General features: G+C 37.4%; 1 protein-coding gene and 1 long non-coding RNA gene across 2 annotated transcripts in view; both read right to left on the reverse strand.

Moving 5' to 3' along the window:
- Nucleotides 1-21933, reverse strand: part of LOC121640055 (low affinity immunoglobulin gamma Fc region receptor II-like) — a 201463-nt gene that overhangs the window by 18616 nt on the left and 160914 nt on the right. The gene's annotated exons all lie outside the window — the stretch shown is intronic.
- On the reverse strand, nucleotides 12274-12859 carry LOC121640067. The gene is made up of 3 exons (XR_006010321.1): nucleotides 12842-12859; nucleotides 12500-12588; nucleotides 12274-12377 (listed from the first exon to the last, which is right to left on the reverse strand). It is a non-coding gene; the product is annotated as an uncharacterized LOC121640067 (long non-coding RNA).

The following is a 21933-nucleotide window of genomic DNA, read 5'->3' on the forward strand; positions in this document are numbered from 1 at the left end:
CTTCCATAAAAAGAAACACCTCTGTTTCCTTCCCTTTCACACTGAGCTCAGACAGCGTTGGTAGTTTTGACCACAGCAGGTGGTTGTCATGGTTACATTTCCTGTCCACTGCAGAAACATTTTAGCTGTTTTCATGTACAGAAGTCTGTGCAAAGTCTTAATTAATATAATCACTAAAGAAATATTGCAATATCTATTGATAAGTTGATAAGTTGTGCGGATGTGTAGTTATTTTTGCAGTTGTGCTGTTTGTTTTTTCAGATGACAGTTTGCCCAAGTATGTTTATATTTTCTGCTCCTCTGTTGGTGCATCCACTTCTTCTCTTTTTGTTTTTTTTTTTACCCTGCCTTGTCCAGCATCCTAACATACAGAACAGTTGTCTGTGTGCCATATTTTGCTTGACAGATTTGCTCTAGCAAGGGAGACATATTATATACATGGCTGCCCTTGATATTTTTATTATTTTTATTGTAACCCTATTTCCTTTAGTCTTTATATGTCAGTGTCAAATCTGACAGGGAGATAGAGGAAGAGTGAAGTAAAAAAAACAGGGGGGGGGGGGGGATAGGATTAAAATGTGTAAATAACTGTTGTCTATGCTCACTAAAACACACCACAAATATAAATTATTTATATATATATATATATATATATATATATATATAAACTACCACAGTACTACATGATACATGAAGAGAATAGGATAATGATAATATGAAAAAGTACAGTAGTCATAAAACGTACCTGCAGAGAAACGTACCAACACACAAACATCAGCAACATCTAGTCCGAAGCAGATGGAGAGACAAGCACATTTGTGAGTATGCACGTGTGAACGTGTGTGTAAGGCCATGCAACAAGGAAGAAATGTGTGCTTGCAAGGGGGCCGTGATCACGCCCCACCCTGAAGCATCAGTGGGGGACAGGGAGAGCCCGAGGCCCCAAAGGCCCAGCAGGTCCACAGAGCACCAAGCCCAGGACGGCCAAAGCAGACAGAGCAGTGGACCACTCAGACCAGAGCAGAGGGCCCCCAGACTGGAGCCCCCCGGCGCAACGGGGCAGGGGCACCGGCAGCACAGGGCAATGGTGAGCAGGCCCAGCGGGTCTAATCTTCCATCATTAAAGAAAATCATGCAAACCATTTTATTCCGCTTACAAGTTTTCTATTCACCATTTTCTCATCATGCACCATTGTCTGATGTGTGTCAGAGGAGAACTGGAACATGGTGCATATTTAACCACCTACACATAAACCACCAGACAAAAGAAATCGTGAAAAATTAGTTTGCAAAACACCTGTGAACATCCAGGGACTGGACACTGATGTGGTGAAGGAGTACAAGTGACTGAGTGTTCACCTCAACAATAAACTGGACTGACCTACAACAGATGCTCTATACAAGAAAGGCCAAACTCATCTCCACTAGCTGAGAAGGCCGAGATCTTTTGGAGTTAGGAAGTCACTGCTGAAAACATACAACACTGTGCTAGCATCAGCATGTATTACTTTTGTCACACCCTCACCTGATCAAGCCAATGCCTGTCCTGCCATTTTACTGCAATCACTCCCCTAATCATCCACATCCCTAATCCTCTCACTCTGCCCCATTCACTCCAGCTCTGCACTACAGTCAATCTCTTCTAATCACTCACACCTGTCTCCCATTGACTCACCAGTCCTTATGCTCCCCGGCACCACACTCACTCCTGGTCGGACCTTGATGCTCTTACCCTCATGGACCTGTTTCTGCTCCTGTTCCCCTTCCTTGGATGTCGTACCAGCCCTTCCACTACCTGCCTAAGTATGAAGATTCCTGTTTATTCCAAGTTCTAATTATGTTATGTTGGTCTGCCTGGGTGGTGAATGTACAGAACAGGGCAGGAAAGAACTGAACAGAAGCTAATCAGAGGATCCAGGTCAGTCCTGAACTTTACTCTGAGCCCCACAGAGTAGGAAGTAGCACCACAGCAGCTCATTCATCCCCACAGAAAACAGTTAAAGTAGTTCAGTCTAACCACAGTTGTTATAAATACCTTGTGCTTTTGTCTGCTACCCACTGTGGTTTTCTCCATCTCAGAGCTCTGTTTGTTATTTCCCTCTGCAACACCCACACATCATTCCTCTGGTGCATCTATAGATCAGATCTCTATATAGATAAAAACTCTCATATGGATGTATATAGTGTCCAACCTGCCTGGAATTGGTTTCAAAATCTTTATCTCTATATTTGTCATATTTAGTTCATTTCAGTGTTTCATTGTATTGATGTTACAGTCTGCAGATGTTCTCACATTGTGGTGGGATTGTGGTTTAGACCCCAAACCGTTGACTGAATGTGTCACTGAGCTGAAGTTAAACATTTTTGTTTCAGAAAGACAGCATTTACAGCCAAAGTTAAAAACTCTGACAGGTGAAGTAAAGAAAATTGAATTAAATAATAAAAGTTGTTTTTTTGAGTGTGTGTGTGTCAAGCATTATTAGGCTTCTAGGGCCTGAGAACAAACTGACAGGACAACTTTCCAGTTCTTCACCACATACAAGGAGGTGTGAGTACAAGAATGACCTCATGCATCACATTCAGCTCAGAGCTAGTGTGTTTATAGCAGATAAAATGTGTCCAACTGTGAAAGATGTGCTTCAGTTTTTTTCTTTGTTTTAGTGCAATGATTCTGAAGAGCTCATGAAGTGACTGAAGTATAATGCAATGTGCATTATGTGTTTTCAGTTAGTCAGTCAGGAGTAAATACAGTATGATCTGCAGAAAGCAGCTTGTTTAGCTTGAAACTTCCACTTTCCAATTTTAATCCTGCAGCACAGAAAGGAAACATGAGCTCAGTGTGAAAACATGCTGCAGATAATCAAGTAGAGGCATGAACTACTGAATTCTACTGTACAAACACGTTACAAAAAAAAAAAGCTGTCATATCGTTAACTTATTTCAAACAGGTTCATCAAGACATAAAATGAACTGTTTTAATCCTTCATGAGGTGATCTACGTTGTAACAAAAGTACCAAACTTTATACCACTGATGTCATCATTAAGATTTGTGTTGACCTGTCCAGAGTGTACCCCACTTGGCTGCTGATAAACGCTCCAGTCTTCTGCGATGGATGGATGGATAGATGAATAGATGAATAGCACAGCTACAACAACCATGCTCAGAAAGAAGAAACAACAGGTAGCTGCTGCTCAGGCAGCTTCAGCTTAAGTAAAGTATAGAATCTGATCACAGTTGAGACTTGGATCTACTAATCAATAGTTTTCAGTTGTGTCTGTGTTTGTAGTTAGCACAACTACATACATGATCCATATGAGCACATTAGCGGTGAACATGCTCGCTGTTTACTAAGTTATGTTAAATAAATTAATGTTAAATTATTAAATGAAAGGTTTTCTTGTGTCAAACATTATTAGGCTTCTAGGGCCTGATAACAAACTAACAGGCCAACTTTCCAGTTCTTCACCACATACAAGGAGGTGTGAGTACAAGAATGACCTCATGCATCACATTCAGCTCAGAGCTAGTGTGTTTATAGCAGATAAAATCTGTCAAACTGTGAAAGATGTGCTTCAATTTTTTCTTTTTTTCTTTTAGTGCAATGTTTCTGCTCATAAAGTGACTGAAGTATAATGTAATGTGCATTATGTGTTTTCACATGGTGCAGATAATCCAGTTGAGGCATGAACTATTGAATTTTAAAAAACAGCTGTCATATCATTAATTTATTTCAAACAGGTTCATCAAGACATAAAATGAACTATATTAATCCTTCATGAGGTGATCTACGTTGTAACAAAAGTACCAAACTTTATACCACTGATGTAATCCTTGAGATTTGTGTTGGCCTGTCCAGGGTGTACCCCACTTCTCACCCAGTGACAGCTGATGGAATTCTGAATTGATTTAAGCTGGTATAGAAGATGAATGGACGAAAGGATGGACGAGGTGTATGTCCCCATGTTGTTCATAAACGTACAAAATCTGATGGCCTCAATCTTTTCAGTGTAGACTTTTATTACTCCAGATAAAGACAAACTAAAGAAGGTGTAGATACATTAATTTAAATGTTTTTAATACACTTTAACAGGAGAGATGTGGGAGGAGTCAGGATGTTCAGAGGGAAGTAGAGAGCAAAAAAGAACAGGAAAGAATAGATGGAGACAAGAGACAGGAGATGAGAGAGAGAGGGAGTGGTTTGTGTGAAACACACATACTTTAGCAGAGAATATTGGTGTTGGTGTATTATATGTACCACAGTGAACTGGTATCTAAATGATTTAATGACAAAATGATGTTATGTTGTTTATATCAACATAATGCCATCATTAATAAAGGAGTCATGTTTTGACTGTTGTATTGAACCTTTTGATGAGAGAAGAGAATAACCCTGTACTAGTCGTTTGTAATTTCATTTGAATGTTCATCTAGAACATTGACTGTTTATAAAAGATGGACGGAGCCTCCGTGACGTCACCCGTAGGTTTCTGAAGAGCTGAATTGAAGCTCATTGGGTGTTTCCCACCGTCGCCATTTTGGCAGCATCACGTCATCATCATTCCTGGAAAATCCAAAAATGGGCAAAGAGGTGGAGCTGAGAGGGAGACTGTGAAGGTGGGTGTAGATGATTGTCACCTATAAAACTCTGAGGTGCCTGTAGCTAAGAGCTAACTGAGCCAACTCGGATCTAACGTGAGCAAACTAGCTATTGAAGGTAGGTTGGCTAAAGCTAATTTACGCTTTTAGCCAGCTAAAAACCGCCATTGTGCTACACTCTCCGTTCTTGCCGCGGATATTTGGATACCTGTCAATCAAAAGGACACGCCCCTAATAGTAATAATAATATTACGAATTTCAAGATTAAATAACATCCAAACAGATAAGTCAGAAAAAAATTTACCCCAGTCACAGTTTTCAAGAAGGTAAAAATTTGACCTATTAATCCTTAAATAGATTTTTGTACCAGGCTTTAAACATGTTTATTTCCGCTGTGAAGTTGGTCTTTTTAACATGAGAGTCTATGTGGATTTGCTTTGTTTTGGAGCCAGCCCCTAGTGGATGAGTGGTAAACTGCAATTTTTTGCACTTCCGCATAGACTTCACATTTTACAGGTGGAGGTTGTGGCTTGGTCTAGAACAGGGGTCTCCAACTCTGGTCCTCGTGAGCTACTGTCCTGCAGGTTTTAGATGTCTCCTACTACAACACACCTCTGCACAAGCCTGTTAATGACCCAGTGATTTGAGTTACGCTCTGCCAGTGAAAGACGCCTAGTGCTCCCACCACAACGTGGCGCAAAATCAGTAGCTAGACTCTTCTCCTCTGTTGTTCCCTGGTGGTGGAACGATCTACCAAACTCTGTCCGATCCGTAGAGTCCTTATCCACTTTTAAGACCAAGCTAAAGACTCAGTTGTTTAAGGAGCATTTCCACATTTATCTTAACTAAATGAGTTAGAAAGATTTGTCCAGCTTTTTGGCTCAACCAAGTACTGAAGAAGCTGTGTGCACTTATAACCAAGTTGATGTTCTGTGATGAAATCGTGATCTTGTATTTAAATAAAATGACTTAAAAAAAAAAAAAAAAAAATTATATGCACTGCACTAGCACTACATGACAGCACCTGGGTCCAACTGGACTCAAAGCGGTCTGACTATCACTTAATTATGACGTCCCATCTTGTTTGAATTCATGCTTGTGTTGTTCTTACTCTCAAATGTAAGTCGCTTTGGATAAAAGCGTCTGCTAAATGACTGTAGAATAGAATAGAATAGAATAAACGGACATAAGAAAATTGATACAGCAAACCAAAGCTTTATGTAATATTTAAATCAGTGTTTTGAAATCCTGGTCCTGGAAGAACCCTACCCTGCATATTTTTGAAGTTTCGTTACATTAACAGACATTAATCACATGAATGTCTCGTTAGCAAAGATGAGGAGTTTGATTAATCTGAATCAGGTGTGCTGGAGTTGGAAACCTCCAAAACATGCAGGGCAGGTGTTCCTATAGGCCAGGATGGAATTAAATAATAAGGAATTCAAGAATATAATCATGATAAAATAAAAATGAACGTGAAGTTGAACTTCAGCACACAAATGCATGAATGACAAACCAACAGTTTTTTTAAATTTCCAAGTTACTGATGAAACTTACAAGCTGTCTCCATCCTCTCTGTGATGTTATTTGTACTAACATGGTTGTTGCCACTGCAGACAACAGTTCTGTTCTCAGTGAAACGGTGATGTTGAAATTGTGGAATGACTTCTGAGGTGGTCTGCAGCCGTCTTCATCACAGACGGACCACAGCAAGTTGTCCTGGATGGAGCAGTTTACTGTGATGCTGCAGGATCCCTCAGTCAGGTTGGAGTGGTGCTCTGACGTCATCGTCATCACTGGTCTGGGAACCATGTCTGCAACAGCCAAACAATCAGATACAATCATGATATAATGGCGCCCTCCTCTGGCTGCCAGCTGTAAACACAAGACAGTCATCAGATGTTCAGATGTGTGTTTTATGTTTCATTTAAGATATGTGAGGAAATGAGAATTGACTACTTTTAAAGTTGCAGTGTAAAAAAACATCCTTTTGTAATGTCTTGTAAAGACAGCAAAGATTTATTTGCACTTTCTACCAGGTCAATACTCAGTACAGACATATAAATAGAGAAGATCAATGTATAGTACAGGCTAAATACAAAGTACTGCAAAAGGACCTACCTTGGACGAAGATTTGATATGTTTCAGATACTAAATTATAATCACTTTATAGATACTGGTGTCGTTGTCAGTTAACATTTTTATACAAAGGGAAAAGTTTCTGCGACCAGGCCGTGTTTTCTCTTTATAGCTGGAATTGATGCCTCTCTCAGTATGAATAACTTTACCAGAGAATTCCCATTTACCACCAAAATATGGAGGAGATTTACTGATATTCAGACACAAAGTTGTTTCTGAGAACATAATATGTTGCTTTTGGATGTTCTGTAATCACTTTTTGTCAGTTTATTTTCTCATTTTTTAGAGAGTTGAGCAGGATAGGAAACATATTCCCTACAGTTTTACTTAATTTTTTAATTTAGTTAATGGTCAAAAATGAATAAATGTACAAATTTCATTTATCATAAAAAAACTCATGTGAAAAATATTCATCACTACGATGGTGTTACAGTAATTTTTGTATTTTTTGTAATGAAAATTAAATTAAAGCACATTAACTAGTTCAGACATCCTATATGCAAAAATGAAAGAATGTCATAATTGATCTTATCTGTAAAAGTCCAGCAGCTCAGAAAAGAAACATTTTTTGGACGCTCATCGTTATAATCTTAACAAGTGTGGAATAGGAACGCATGGCGTGTTAAATAGTGCAGCAAACCATGAATCTACCCAGAACAACACCACCAGGTGCCAAACTCAGGAAACGAAAGAGAAAAGAAAAATATAGAAAAGAGTTCCAGCATTAGAGAACCAATAAATAATTTATCTGAATGCAGTCGACAATCTAGTGTTGCTTCTTTCAACCATGATGTCTAACGTCCCACAAAATGTGAGATAGCAGTAAGTTATTTTGTGTTAATGCATGCCATAGGGAAGTAGGGCTGGTTTGTGTATCTTTGAGATCTCACGCTGCCATTATGAAGTAATAAAGTAACTGGCTAAAATTCTGTTTGATTTTACTTATTTTATTTGGTGTTGCCTTCAACCATTACTAACAAATAATGTAAACTAATAACTGCAGTTTCTCCCTGTGTGTCAATAACACCCAGACGGTTACTTAATACAAGCACCAGAATAAGAAAACTGGAATCACAAAATGTGTAACTGCAGCTTTTTCTAAGTGAATAGATAAATATTAATGTACCATCAAGTTGATGAGCAAATGTTATCTTATTATTACCATTGTATTAAAAACCTGTTACTAATCATAAAGCAGCATTCTGAGAAGCTTGTATATTTGTCTTCTTATGTAAATTACATTTCCTATAAGAGAGGGAAGTTAATGATATGCCAGCCATTTATGTTTTAGTTGGCAAGCTTCAAGTTCTCTGTGAACGGTTTTTATCTTAAAATGTCATCAAATAATTTCACATTTTCTTTTTTTTGTTTTTTAAACTTGTCCCGTCCAACATTGTAGCAACAGAATGATGGTCTGGTGTTGTTTAAAAATTACCAAGAGTCTGGAACGAGTAAAAGTATATAAGGTTTATTTACAGGAGAAGTATTGAATACAGAATTACTTGCAAGTAATGAGAGTAGTCGTCCCGACTCGTGTGAAGTCAGGAGAGACTCTGGGGAGGCAAGAGGAAAAACAATAGTTCTACATTTCTGTAGAAAGAATCCTCCTTCCTGAAGACCTTGGGTGGACACACAACTCCAAGAGCTGGCGTCAAAACAACGTCACATAGTTGTGTCTCCACCAGAACCAGTCTGACTAAGGGTCTGAGGAAGGAGCAGATAAAGGTCATCTTACCCTCGTAGTGAACTTTTAACAGAGCATGTACATGAAGAGAATAAACCTTAAAAGTGAATAAAAGCATGATGAGTAAAAATGTACAATGTAAAAAGTAACAACCAGTGTAAATACAATTTATAAATGAATATAGTAAAGGAAGTAATTATAGTTGTCATTATAATATTATATATAGAGCACAATAATTAACATTTCTTCCACAACACACACACACACAAACACACAAACACACACACACAAGCACACACACACACACACACACACACACACACACACACACACACACACACACACACACACATAATGTTTCCCATGAATTATGTATTTTTTTACCGTGAGTTTATTGTGGATTTGTTGTTTTACTATTTCAGGGAAAAAAACTAACATTTTTATCACAATTTCGAATGTGAATCTGTTCAATTATTGTTCAGAATGTTTTCATCTTTTGTATAAAACTGTACCAATGTTATTTTCACAATCATTCAGAGTCACTGTGTTCATATTGTTGGTGCAGTTTTATTTGGAATTCTAGTGTTTTGAAATGGCGAGTTTGTCAGATTGTGTTTTATGTAGAGAACCTGTTTAGTGTTTATAAAAATGTGTCATTTTGAATTGTGTTGTTGTGTTATTGTTATTCATTGTTCACATGTGTTCAGTAAATGTTCAATGAAATGTTCAAATGTTCAATAAAAACATATTAAAATATCCATTCAGTTCTGTTCACTCATCAGTAGGTGGCAATATTGAGTCAAATGTTGGTAATTGTGTCACTCAACTGTAGAAGAGAATCAACTGATGTTTCAAGCTGTTTGCAAACACTGCAGCTGCAACATTACAATGTTTGACAAAATGAACAATGTTATAAATGCATAAATTTTTAATTTAAACAGATGCCATAAATGATAAAGATTTCTTTTGAGACATGAGATGCAGAATTGGAGAACTGCTGGTGTGAAACGGTAGGTTGAAGTGCAGTTTAGTCCGTTATTTACCTGATAATAGCAGTTATCTTTTATAATAGATTTAAGCCAAATGTATTAAGCAACAGGATGACAGCACAGAATAGTTAATAATAAACTGCAACCTGTAAGTTGATGATAACATGTTGATGAGATTCTGCAGCTGATGCAACGTCATAATCAGTGACAAAACCTCCTTTATCCATTTTACATCAGCAAGAAACCTTCTAACTCCATGTAAGCTTGATTTGGGTAAAATATTAATAAAGTAATGACACAATCAAATATATGACGATAATGTAAAACACAATACCAAGTCTGATGGTATTATGTCCAATTATTACAAAAACCAGACAGTTTTAATCATTTCTTGAAAAATAACAGTTTTGGACACAGGTGGTTTGCGCCCGACAGCAGCGATATGACGATCGTAAGAAACAGCATGTTTGATGACACAAATATTGAGATATTTGTCAGGAAGAAGACATTTTTATTGTTCCATAGTTTTGTGAAGAGATGAAGTGAATGAAGTAAAACCTACAGTCATGAATTCCATGTTGCTTTGTAGTGATGGAAGAGAGAGTAGTTTATTTAAAGAATGGGTTTATATTTAATCTGGTGAAGAATAGAATGGATTCTTTTTTATTTATGTTGCACTATATGAGAGATAAATTGAAATATTGTCCATGTTTTTGATTGACTGATTAATTTTTATTTCGAACAAAAAATAACACAAATTATTCAGAGTAAATAAAAAAGTAATAGTTGCTATAGAGTCTGAAAAGGAGCAGGATGAAGTTTAAAAACTTATTTATTCCTGCCCCCCTTTTATAATCATAATTTTATTTTAATTTTTTTTTGGAAAAAATAGATAGAGAATAAATATAAACATGTATATGGGGGTATTTTCTTTAATCAAGAGCATACTTGTTTGCTTTGACAGCAATCAATGACTGTTCATTCATTACAAGAGTTCTCTGCAACCCTTAAATATACAACTCCACATATACTCCACAAACAATGTCCAAACAATCTGATTTGTGTTCACCAACCATCACATACTGTTGCCTTTTAGTGAAATAGCTCTGAATCCATTTCAGCACAACCCCTCGTATCCCATACCGCTCCAATTTATTAATGAAAATACCATGGACAGAATAACCCTGCTGCTAATAGTTTCTGATCTATACAGTTAGTAATTTCCTCTATTAGAATGGATTATTTTTTATTTATTTCCCACTATATGAGAAATAAACTGAAATATTGTCCATACTTTTGATTGATTTTTTTTTTTCGAACAAAAAAATAACACAAATTTATCAGAGTCAATAAAAAAGTAACAGTTGCTATAGAGTCTGAAAAGGAGCAGGATGAAGTTTGTTCTGCTCCAACTCAGAAGTTTCCCCTCTATTTTCTGTCATCTCCTCCACCACCACCCGGGCATATGACCGGGGTTTTATGATCAGCCCAGTAACAATTATATAATTTATTCTACACTGGACGAAAAGTACCAAGATACGGAGCGATCTGATACCGCTATCTGTCCGTAACTGTCGCAAATACGGACAAGATACGGGGAAATCCCCGCCGCATCCCTCACCGATCCTATTTTTAGATCCCTCCGGATCCGGACCACTAAAGATCCAAAAACCCCGGATTTTCACCCGCGAGGTATCCACAAGATGCGTGTTCATGTGATCCCTCGCGGATCCAATTTTAGATCGCCTTGGATACTGACCGCATCATTGGCGGATCATGTTCACAGATCACGGGAAATACGTCGAACATCCGTGACAGATGCCTGCGGGATATTCGCGGATTTTTCATTTATGCAATATGTCTGATTTAATGGTTCTCTTCATTAATTATATGGTTTGGCATGTAAAAGTACTAACCTAGTTCTTATCTTTTAAGATCTTAGCAGGCATTAAAATCACCCAGTCAGTTTCAAACATCACAATCAAAGTTATAATGTGACAGTCTTTAATCTTGGTTTGTGTACCATCATCATGTTGTACAAATCATTTGACCAAATTACACATTACTATTTCAGCAAGCATTTATAAAATGACATTGTCAGATTAAACTGTATAAAAAATATCAGCATTATTAACTGAACAGTGGGAACAGAACAGAATGAAGCAGTCTAATAAATCAGGTGCATCTACAAAACTGCATAGCTGAATGAAAACATGTCAGACATGAAAAACAGACCAATGTTTTTCTTTTTTTCTTAATTAAAGCACACAGTTTTATTTCAAATAAATGGATCTGATTCCTCTCAGCGGCTGCCTCTGGCTATATACACCACTGGGCACTCTCCGGTGCACCATCCTGGAGGACATCTTTTGTAGGTCAACGAGGTGGTGCTGACACCTTTCTAACATATCCATGAGTCTTGTTGCCCTCCATTCAGGTGGATATGCTTTCCACACGTCTTTGTCTTCAGTGTCCGTCTCCTCGTCGCTCGTCATGCATGCAGGCGCCCGTTCCAGGTATCTGTACTCCTCATTGGTTAAGATGAGCGAGCAGCAGATCGGCGTGAATTGAAAAGCTTTAACAGAAAACATTAGATATTACTCTCAATGGAGAATGACATTTATAGGTCAATGAGAACACTTTAAATGTATACATTAAAAAATGAACATAATAAAACATTTTACTGCCTCTGCACTGCCAGAGAGTTCATCTTTATGCACAGTTCATACAACACATTTCAGCTGTTGTATCCAGAGATAAAACTGCTGACTACAACAATGTAATGTGATACAAAAGCAAATCACAAATCCGATGCATTCTAAAGGATCTTAAAAATAAACAAATCTATAAGTGATTCAACTCTGTCTATGTCTTCGGTTGTTGAGAGCTTTGGCCCTCCGATCCTCTTCCACTTTGTCTTCTGACAACTTAGATTCCCTCCTGATGTTCTCAAAGTATCTGTTGCTCCTACAAACACAAAAAGTGACACATTAATATGTGAAAGATCTTTTCAACGAATTGTCTTTCTTTGGAGAGATAAGCATTATTTTTAGAAGTAACCTTAAACAAGTTTTAGAGTCATAACTTACTTCTGATCAAAGAGGTGTCACATTCCTCTTCATCTGCAATTGTCCACAACATTGAATTTGTGCCACCGGAGTTGTGCTCAGACGTGAATCTGCAGATTACATCATAGAAAACACAACAAAGCAACATGAAACATGACAAATACTAAATCTACTCTGAAAATTCGTTAGTGGCTATGTAAAATCAAAGTGCCATTATTTTTTTTATCTGAGTCAATTTAAGATGGACTAAAGCATCATTAGTCTGTGATCTGATGAATATGTAACCACTCAAGGTGATGCTGCATAGAAAATACATGTCTTGTAATCAACTTACAGACTACTAAATGGTATTAGATGTCTTACCTCTCATTTCCTCTGTATTTGTGCCCATCCTCCAAACTCCTGTGGATCCTTTTTACCTCACGCTAAAACAGCCAATATCACAAACAGATAAAATTTAGATCATGTGAGAAAAATATTTTGACAAACTTTTGAAACACCTCATTACAGCGGCTTGTACAGCTGTTTTTTGTTTGTGCCTGTGTTTGCAGACATATTTTGACTAAGGCAGTGGCTCCATAAAGTTTAACATACAGCCTTATCATTTTTTCTAAAATAGGGACAATGTGTGGATATTTATCACAGTGGTTCTGAATGTTGAAAGCCTCCAGGTGGTGGTGGTGGATCCCAGGTTGTAACAGTAGTAACAGTGTATGAAGATGCACATTAGATCTGTTTTACTCAAATCTATGAAAACAACAATAAAGGCTTAGTGAATAACTTACAGATGGGTTGTAGGAATCTGCTGCAGAGTTGCTGATGTTACTGCTCCTGCAGCCAATCTGTTCTCCACAGCTTCAGTCAGTTCAACCAGTTTCTCCATCACCTTGCCAACTTTCAGGTGTGCACTGCACAATGCCCTGAAACATTTACAAGTGTGTTTTCCTACATGTCAGTTTTTGATTGTAAACATTGGAACATCATTGCAGAAATCAAAGCATATGAATCCCATCTTTCTAAGTCACTGAAGGGAACAATGAAGGGAACAAGGATTGTTTCTATTGATTTTTTTTTTTTTTGCATATTAATATACATTTATAATGTAATTATGAATGACTTTAGCAAAGCTAATTTCCATCTTTAGTCCCTTATTGTTTAAACCACTTCAGAAAAACATTTTCTTTGCATGAACATTAATTTCACTCCTGTCAACAAAAGACAAAAAGGACAAGATGGTGTTGATCAAACAATTAAGAGAACTTGGGAAAGCACGTCATCCCATGTGGTGTATTGTGGGACATAGCCGTCATACTTGCATTCGGTACTGTAATAATTCTGTACTACCTGTAAGCTATATATTTACACACACACACTTAGATACATACTGCTCATTGCACAACATACAGAAAACATTTTACCAAGTAACAGTTTTCTCTACTAAGCATAGTTGTACTGAGCTGCTTAAATTAGTGTTTTTGATGTGTACATATCCAACCACCTCAGGGTGTACAGTCATTCTGGTCTCCTCGCGATCCTCATCATGCTGACAGTTCTAGAAACTTTCTGTAAAAAGAGGAAGAAGATCAATAAATAAATCTACACCTCATTACAGGGGTTAATAATTCTAAAATAAGTTGTTTCTGTGTGGTTGTGGACACATTTTATCTAAGGGAACTTCAGACTGATAACTCACCAGTAAACATGTAATATTTTACCATATATATTCCCCATGAGCAACAACAACAACAAAAAGGTTTAGTAAACAGCTTACAGATTGGCTGTAGGAAAGTGCTGTGAAGTGTGTGGTTCCACAGCTCCTCTGTTACTGCTACCACCACCAGTTGACCTCCAGGTCTCCAGCGCTTCAGTCACATCCAGTTTCGCCATCATCTTGTCCATGTCTTGGTGTACACTGCACAATGCCCTGAAACATGTTCAGATATGTTGTGCAACATTTTAGGTATTGATTGTGAAAATTAGAACAAAGCCCTTACAGAAACCAAAGCATGTAAATCCTATTTCTCCACTGACCTGCAGCCTTAGCATGGGATCGGGAACATTTGTTTCTACATTTGATTTTGAGTTTATTTTTCTTAAAAAGGCACAGCGTATATTAATATACATTTATAATGTAAATATGCAGGATTTGAACAAAGCTTAATTCCATCATTAGTCTCTTCTAGTTACAAACGCAGGTCTCAGTCTGTGATCGTGTTAGTTTTTGTTGTTTGGTGTTTTAAAATGACGATGGTTATCAAAATACTGAGTAAAATCTACATTCTGTGCCATTTTTATCTACATTATAATAAAAAATATGGATGTTTTGATGTACAACAAATTAGGCTTTACTACTTTATATAGGGACACCTTTTAAACCAGAGAATTATAATATAAATATCTATTGTGTTACACAGGAAAAAAAAAAACGAACAAAGAAAAAAAAAAAAAAAAAAAAACAGAACCCACCCGAATTTACTTTACTTTTGACAGTAATTTTGTCCACCCATTATGTTTTTAACTTACTTTAATCCCAATAAGCACTCGATTGTCTGTCAGTGGTTATTGAACAATTAAGAAACAGTTTTAACTGATTCAACCATAAAATAAATATTAAAACACACACACAAAAATTGTACAACGTTTTATATTTAATCCTGTTTAAATGAAACAACCGTTCACTTGAATTCATTTAATGAGGAGCTTACTTGCCAGGACCAAGATGGCAATCACGTGGACGTGTCGCAACAATGGCCGATGGGCCTTACGTCTATGAATGAACCCATAAAAGCTAGCGAAACATCTTAGTTTCAAATAAAGTTACTGCAGTTTCACAGACATGGGTATAACAGTAAGTTTGTCTGCAAAGCTAAACTTAAGTAACTCACTATCTATAACAACTGAAACAATTTAAAGGCCTAAAAAAGTGAGTATCAACTTACTTCTGCTCTGCTACTAGCTCCAGCTGGGCGCCAAATATGAGAATTAAATTATTAATCGTCCATTGGCATCGACACTTATCTCCGTGTCCTCTGAGTCTGGGTGAAGAGGAGTCGTTTGCTTTGTCCGAAGAATACTTTTACAACTTATTGACGTGAACTGTAATTGAAAACACGACAATAAAGAGAAGCGCAGCGCAGAACTACATTGGCGCTGATCGATGACGTCATACGATGTGCATCAGTTGAGCAGGATCCCACAGGAGAGTGAGCAGCGACCTGCTGTTAGCAGTTGCTCAGGGAAATTTCACATTCATAAAAGGAAAAGGGCTGACGGCAAGCCGAACTTCACAGTGTTCCTACAAGATCTTTTTCAACACAGCTCCAACCTCAGTGGTCTTGAGAACTCAAAAGCCTTAAAAACTAAGTTTACTTTGGAAAAATTCTTATTTCATTGAGATGACTCTTTCCTCACTTTACTTTAACTGATGGTTAAATGTATATGCATATACACACCTGGATTTTTCATATATGTTTATGTATGTCTCCTAGATTTAATTTACTTACTGGTCTCATTGAATATCACTTAATACTTGATCCCCTTGCTATACAGATTATGTTCTGTATATTTTATTTTCAATTGTTTAAGCAGGAGATTATTATCTTCTAACAAACAAAGCTGATTACTTGGTTGTTGACTGGATACTTATTTTTATTCAGCATCTCAGCGGAATAAACTGTTTCAGAATAAGAATGTGTCTTTATTGCCAAACAAGTTTGCACAAAAAATTAATTTGTTTTGGGGTGATGGTGTAAAAACAATGAATTATAAAAAAAATAAATAAACAGAACATAAACAACACTATGGGTTACACGCAGAGAACAAACTTCCCAGCTAGGACTAATAACTTAACATACCTCCACTGAAAAGAATCTTTGGCCGTTGTGATACCAAGACTAAGGTTAAGTTTTCAAGAATTAGGGAGGAAACTAAGCATTGTTGTTCCACTGTCATCACAGAGATGCATTTAAGGTCAAGGATATGTTTAGTCTAAAACAGTATTAATCACTTAAAGATTACATTTTTTTGGCATTTTTAAATGATTTTGGAATAAGATTTCTTGTTTCTCCAAAAATATGTAACAAACCATATTTTCAATTTTTCTTAACTAACATACGTTCTATACCTAATGCCCGACGACGTATCCAGGCGGAGGCGTTCGCGTTGAAGGGAATTATCCCACTTATACCATGGTCACATACAAAATAAATTAAATAATAATATTAAATAAATTATTAATGTGTTATTGTTGTTTTTTACCGTTAAAATCGTAAGTTTTTCACAAGAAGCAGATGAGTGGACTATTTAATATCGCTTGTTGTGACGCGTTGCCAAGACAACCGGCTCTGACACGGAACCTTCAGCTTGGTCGGCCGCAGTTGCGTGACACAAACATAACATTTCAGAGGGCAGGTGCAGCTCTTACAGCTTGTGTGTGTCCAGAGGATGATGCAACAACCTGTTTCAAACAGTCAAAGTCCAAAGATAGTTTCCTACATCGTTACATAAGCCTGCAGGCTGCTTTCATAGCGACGCCCCGTCACAGACGTGATCTGGCGTGTCTCGGCTCTAACACAGAACCTGCAGCCTGGTCGGCAGCAGCTTTTGTATTAGACCTGATCAGTGGAGAGAAGGGAGATGATTGCTTAACTATGTTACGTGACACAAACATTTCAGAGAGCGGGTGCAGCTCTTACAGTTTGTGTGTGTCCAGAGGATGATGCATCATTTTGTTTATAATATATATATATATACATATATAATATATATTTTGTTTATAATAGGATCTGTTACACACCAATCTTCCCGTATATACCCGGAAACAGTCCGGATGTGCCGCGGATACGGAGACTTGTATTCTCTTGGATCTCTCCAGATCTTAGGTGTTTTTATCCAGTGCTGTGGTCCCTCATCAAATGTGAGATCTACAGGGAGGGAAAACAGTACACCTCTCTGAACAGTGTCTGGGAGGCTGTGGTTGCTGCTGCACGCAATGTTGATCGTGAACGGATCAAGACACCGACAGAATCTATGGATGGCAGGCCTTTGAGTGTCCACGCAAAGAAAGGTGGTTATATTGCTCACTGATTTCTTTTTGTTTTGTTTTTGAATGCCAGAAATGTATATTTGTAAATTTTGAGTTGTTATATTGGTTTCCCTGGTGAAAATAAATAAGTGAAATGGGTATATATTTGGTTTTTGTTAAGTTGCCTAATAATTATGCACAGTAATAGTCACCTGCACACAGATATATCCTCCTAAGATACTAAAACTAAAAAAGTGCCACTCCAACTTCCAAAAATATTCAGCTTTGATATTTATGAGTCTTTTGTGTTCATTGTGAACATAGTTGTTGTTCAATAATAAAATTAATCCTCAAAAATACAACTTGCCTAATAATTCTGCACACCCTGTAAAAACACTCAATAAAATCTTTCGCACATTCACACGCACACACATATACACACACACGCCAAGCCCAATAGCCCCTGCCCATCCAGCTAAAAATGATTTAATGAATAAATAAATGAATAAATCAGTAAATAAGAAGTAGTACAGTTGAATAAAATGAAAATAAAATAAATAACATAAAAAAAATAACTATATAAAGAAAGGGAAATAAAGCTTACCTCTGATGTTGAAGGCACCGTCCGCTCCGCCCTTCTCTCACACTCCAACAGCCACCTGGCCCAGGATCCATCTGCAGCTAAAAGCCAACATTTGGGAATAAAATGGCTAAAATCCCATAACTTTAAAAAATAAATGTCAACACCTGTAAGTTTATGAGTTATCTTGATGTTTGCAAAATCATTCTACAACTTTTTCCATCAATTTAACTTGATCCCAAGTAACACTTTGGCTTTTTTCATAATCTTGTATCCAAATCTTATATAATCTTGAATCTATAGTTAATGTTTGTTTAAAGACTTGTTATACTGCCCACATGAGGCTTGACCTTGTTAAAGCACATTTGATGAGACACTACATATTCAGTCCATTGATTATGCCTTCAAGCCAATTACACAAATTCCTCCTTGCTGTTTTAGAGCAATAATTAATGTTTAAACTCGTATTCCTCTACTAGGAAAGGATGCATAGAAAGTGCTGGTAGTGTGAGTTACTGCAGCCTCTGCTGCATGCATGCTCCTGTAAAAATAGCATAATTAAAATAATCTGGTATTTGTATACATAAGAATTTTTGTTTTAGTTAAATGAGTAAAAATATTTCCCATGATGGATTTATTTAAAATTATGCTATGCTGCTATGTCTTGACCTGATGTGCTGGCTCTCGTGTGCTGAACCGTGTGCTTGTGGAACAGTTGGCTGGTCAACCTTATATAGGTCTGTGCCCTCCTCACCCCTCTGAAGTCCATCTGCAACATTGTTCAGATCGTGCTTGGGTCTTTTGTCTTAAGGTTGAACCAACTTTCAACACATTTACATGGCATTCAAAGTCAGTGAACATGTAAATTATTAGATATGTTAATATGCACATGTTAGCACTTCTAAGCACATCTAAATAGAGCACTGTTTTAACATGTTTGCCAAAATAAAGAAAGATAACTATAAGGCGCCATTAATCTCAGCTCCAGTGATCAACAATATACCCTGGCTAATGTCAGTTGTCCCTAGGTTGGAAAATGTATTGCTAGTAGGGATGGGAAGATTAACCGATATGAATCGATACGCGGCCGTGCGCGTGCACGATGCGAGTGCATCGGTAGAGCAGCAGAGGATGAATGAAACTTTTGAAGCAAATCTAGATGCATCGGTTTTTGCGAGATGCATCGGTTTTTCTGAGATACGGCTTATTCTTTTAATACAGAATGTGTTTATTTATTAACAAGTGTTGTCAACCTGTTTTAGCGCATAATTTAAACGACCTACATAAAGTAGGCCTAAGCAACGGACTTGCGGATGTTTACACTACAACTCATGGGGGCTGCGCGGATGAAGCCAGTGATGCGCCCACAGGTAGTTGTCAGAAAGCGCGAATTAGCAAAACAAACATGTCGGACGCCAAGATCATTTATCCTCCACTTAGTTTCAAGTCCAAAGTTTGGGAACACTATGGATTTTACAAGAAAGAAGGACGACTTGACAAGACAGCTGCAATTTGTAAAATGTGCCGCGCATCTGTAAAATACACGGGCAGTACGACTAATCTGATATCTCACTTGAAGCGGCGCCACGGTGTTGTTGTGGAAGCGTCTGCCAGTGTCCCTGCATCCCCTTCCTCCAGCTCGGATCCCCCTGTAGCTACGAGCTCCAGAAGCGGTGAGAAAAGTATTGAAAATTTTTTCCATGCCCCGCTTGCCACCAGTTCCGCGCGCTCTATGGCAATAACTGATGCTATTGCATTGTTCATCTGCAAAGATATTCAACCTTATAGTGTCACGGAGAACGAAGGTTTTACTGCAAATACATATATATTTTAGTATATATTGCACTCATACATTGTTTTTCTTGGAAATACTTAAATATGTGCCATGTGTTTTAAAATGGCCTAAGTAGTATGTGCCATGTGTTTTAAAATGGCCTAAGTATGTGCCATGTGTTTTAAAATGGCCTAAGTAGTATGTGCCATGTGTTTTAAAATGGCCTAAGTAGTATGTGCCATGTGTTTTAAAATGGCCTAAGTAGTATGTGCCATGTGTTTTAAAATGGCCTAAGTATGTGCCATGTGTTTTAAAATGGCCTTACTGTAAACCAACACTCAAGCTCTGAGAGAAAAAACAGTTTGTAAAAATGTCTTGGCTTTACTTGGTTAATAAAAAATCAAACTAATTCATTGGCACTGCATCCTCTTTCACATTACTACATGAAATTGATCTATTTAAATAGTACTGAATTATTGCATCATATCGTGATATGGGTGTAAATCGTATCATACCGCATCGCAAAATGCCACACATGTATCGTTAATATATCGCATCGGATACTTAGTATCGAGATGCGTATTGGATCGGCATTATACCTTAGATGCCCAACCCTAATTGCTAGTACTTTAGAACATAATAAGCCTTTGTACTTTTCCATGTTATTTTATCTCTATTCATTAACCATGTTTGTAAACTTCTTTGTCTAAAAAGTAGCCTTTTGAGGCAGGTGTGAAATGGCTGGAAATGAAGAAAGAAGAATGCTGGTCATAATAAAAACAACAAGGATGAGGGGAAGATTCTGTAGGGAAAACACATTTGAGGAATAAGTGTGGAATATTAGTTTAGAAAATAGCAGTTTAAGTGAAAAGGCCAGCAAGTGAAAGATGGAAAGGGGGGGTGGCATTAGTAGAGGGGAGAAAGGGGTGGAAGGGGGGGGCTAGAGTGGCGTTAATATTCTGGTATGTAGCTTCTTCTCTGACCAGATTTTCACTGCATCATTTTGATTGAATTGGTCATTTTTAATTTGATTTAATATTACATGCTTGTCAGTGTTACATGCATTCAGCAGGGCACTGCAGGGAATTGGGTGTTTTTTTTTCGTCTTTTAGACGCTCCTATCTTAAGTACCCTGTCACCGGCATATTAACCTCAGACTACAGACGACTAACGTTTCTCTACTACAGAAAAACTAATGGATATGAATTGTGGGGGAAGGGGCTTAATATCCAAAATATATAAATGCTTGGTAGGTGAATGTACAGAAACATCTGCAGAGCGACTGGAGGCGTGGAAACGTGACCTGAATGAGGACACTTCAATGGAAGAATGGGAGGAGGCATGTACTAAGTCACAATTAAGAACTACTAATACCCGTCTGAAATTACTGCAGTATAACTGGCTCATGTGAAAGTATATTACCCCTGACAAACTTAATAGATATAATAGAGCCATACCCGACACCTGCACTAAGTGTGGGAAAGAAAAAGGTACTTTTTTCCATTGTATTTGGCAGTGCACAGAAAAACAGAAATTCAGGCAAGAGGTGAAATAAAACATTCAAAATATCTTACACATTCAACTACCTTTAATCCCTTGGCTATTTATTTTGGGCTTATATCCAGATAATTTGAAGGTGAAAAAGAATCAACGGATATTTGTAGATTTAAGTATATTATTGACCAAAAGAGTAATAGCCCGAACATGGAACGATGACAAAAGACCAACAGTGGACAGATGGATATCTGCGTGATCAACAACACTTCCTCTGGAGAAAATTACTTACACAATAAAACATCGGCAACACAATTTTCATCAGATCTGGGACCCATTTATTAACTATGTAATAGGAACAGACTTGGCAGGTATGTTGGAGGAGACTGAGATGTATCAACAGTGGCCCTCTGCAGTGCTCAATGTATGAAAACATTTTTTTTCTTTTTAAATATGTACTATGTATTTTTAATTGACTAAGATGGAGTGTAACCCTTTAACCTGATCCCTAATCAAGAACTGTAACATAGGATGGGGTAAAGATCTGGTTGTTCAACATGTATGTATAGTACATGTAATTGTGT

This window comes from Melanotaenia boesemani, chromosome 5 (assembly GCF_017639745.1).
Source record: "Melanotaenia boesemani isolate fMelBoe1 chromosome 5, fMelBoe1.pri, whole genome shotgun sequence".
Lineage (NCBI taxonomy): Eukaryota > Metazoa > Chordata > Actinopteri > Atheriniformes > Melanotaeniidae > Melanotaenia > Melanotaenia boesemani.